Source organism: Gymnoscopelus microlampas (assembly GCF_963454915.1).
Source record: "Gymnoscopelus microlampas genome assembly, chromosome: 19".
Lineage (NCBI taxonomy): Eukaryota > Metazoa > Chordata > Actinopteri > Myctophiformes > Myctophidae > Gymnoscopelus > Gymnoscopelus microlampas.
The window spans coordinates 37,782,890-37,785,659 of NC_139956.1; positions in this window are offsets into that span (position 1 = coordinate 37,782,890).

The following is a 2,770-nucleotide window of genomic DNA, read 5'->3' on the forward strand; positions in this document are numbered from 1 at the left end:
TGTCTCTCACTCTGTCACTGTCTGTCTGTCTGTTTGTCTGTCTGTCTGTCTGTCTGTCTGTCTGTCTGTCTGTCTGTCTGTCTGTCTGTCTGTCTGTCTGTCTGTCTGTCTGTCTGTCTGTCTGCCTCTCTCACTCTGTCACTGTCTGTCTGTCTGTCTGTCTGTCTGTCTGTCTGTCTGTCTGTCTGTCTGTCTGTCTCACTGCCTCTGTCTCACTCTGTCACTGTCTGTCTGTCTGTCTGTCTGTCTGTCTGTCTGTCTGTCTGTCTGTCTGTCTGTCTGCCTCTCTCTCACTCTGTCACTGTCTGTCTGTCTGTCTGTCTGTCTGTCTGTCTGTCTGTCTGTCTGTCTGTCTGTCTGTCTGCCTCTCTCTCACACTGTCTGTCTCTCTCTCACACACTCTCTCTCTCTCTCTCTCTCTCTCTCTCTATCTCTCTATCTCTCTCTCTCACACACTCTCTCTCTCTCTCTCTCTCTATCTCTCTATCTCTCTCTCTCTCTCTCTCTCTCTCTCTCTCTCTCTCTCTCTCTCTCTCTCTCTCTTCTCTCTCTCTCTCTCTCTCTCTCTCTCCCCTATTCTCGAAACCGCTAATTGCTGCTTGCAGCTATATTTATGTTTGTTTTTGATTTGTTTTTAATTTATTTGATTGATTGTTTATTTCATCTTCTTTCATATTTTTTAAAATATTGTTTTACTTTTTTTTCTGGTTTTCTTTCTGTATGTTTTATCTTGTTTTTAATAAAGCAATTTGTAACCCGGTTTCAAAAAGCGTTTTGAAATAACCTTTTTAACGTTTTTTTTATATATATTTTAATATGTAGTTTTTATTTTCACATTTTATGCTTTGTGAAGTGCTTTGTAAGACTTTTTTTTTTTAAGTTCTTTACAAATAAAGTATATTATTATAATTATTATGACCCATCGATTTCATTTCTATCTAATGATCTTACAATCAATTGTGAGATTGTCGATCTGCGAAAGCTTTCCCCACAATACGGATGCTGGGGTTAAATGGTTAACTCAGAAAGTGTAGATGTGTACACTGGTCTATTTGGAGCCCTGGTGGTATACCGAACGACAAGGTTGCGTACTGATTCCTCTGCAACACTCCCTGAACCCACACGACTGTGTGGACTGACAACAACACCCTCAAGTTTGCTAATGATGGTAGGCCCAATTTTCATGCCAGTGTCTTGCAACAAAAATAGCCAGCCTATAAGTTGTAAACCTAAAACATATCACTTACCCTACCTTTAAGTAAATGGTTGAGGAGCCCCCCCCCCCCTCCCCCCCCCTCCCCCCCCCCCCCCCCCCCCACACACACACACACACACACACACACACACAGGTCAGGTCAATCAAAAAGTAAAAATGATTTTCATAGATAGAAGTGCACTTGAAATATTGGCAGGGGCACTTGTTCAGTTTCATTTGGACACACACACGCACACGCATACTGTGACGGCCCGAAATGGTCCGCGAGCCGCCCGTCAATCACCCCGTGGACACCCCATTGTCATTAAATGCCCCGGTGCTGGCACCTGCGATGCGAGAGAGTGAGCGTGGGAAGTGGGAAGTGTGGAGGACGAGGAAGTCAGACCTTCGTTCCCTCAGGGTTAGTACCGTGCGTTTAGACCGTTAAAAAGTGTTCGTAGCCCTCCGAGAAATGGACGTTGATCCCTCGCCAGAAGGAGCCACACACCTACCGCCATCGGATCCTGAACGACGCTGCGATTCCCCGCATTCTGGCAGTTCCTGCTAAACAAACAAAGTGTTTGTTGTGGCTGACCGTCACTGATACGCAAGGAACCGTTCCAGATTACCTCCGCTGCCTGCCGTACTGGTATTTCACTTATTATTTGAGCTCGTAGGCCTATTTTTGTTTCGGGGGGGAGTGAACTTTATTTTGTTTTATTTGTTTATTGTTTGGGGAAACTCAGCAAGCAGCCGATCTACTCGGTGAGAAGAGGACTAAACAATTGCGTGCTGCGTGCGTGTTGAGGACCGGGCACAGACTATTAAAGCCCGTGGTACGTGACTTTATCTATCAGCGAACTTGGTTTATGGTGGCATTGTGTTGTGCGATGTCCTGAACTGATAGTAATTCATTGAATTGTGGTTTTGCGTTAAAAACGAGGGGTTACACTTATAACCCGGGTTTTTTCATTCTGTGAATTATATTTTGTTTATTTTTTGTTCTTTTTTGAAACTGTTGATCCTCTGGTTGACTTTTGGTTGATTTTGCAATTGATGAATTGAATTGTATGAACTGCTGGTTGGTTGAACTTTCTTCACTAAAAGAATTGCAACTGAACTTAAAACTTGTTTGTTGGTTATTCTCAATGACAAAAGGGTTTATATTTTATATATAAGTCCTTTGTGTGGTTTCACTAATGGTTAACTCCGATGAGGAAGAACTCACTAAATACAAAAAAGAGGAATAAGGAGTATTATTTCTCTGGTAGACAGAATCTACCTGGCACCCCTACGAATACAAATTAACCAATTCAGTGGAAACCGTTACAATACACGCGTGGAATTTACTGCGATTTACTGGAATTGATATCAATGATAAAGGCTACACCAGGCTCACAGATACACGAGCCCCACATACACAGGCTTTAAAATAGTACTGGAAGTGCGTGTGTGCGTATATGCATGCGTGTGCGTGTCTCTTTGAAAAGTCTGGTGTAGGTCGGGCGTTACTTACCACAGAGAGGAAGGGGGTGGTCCTGAAACCCTCTATCACAATACAGTCTGACAGACAGA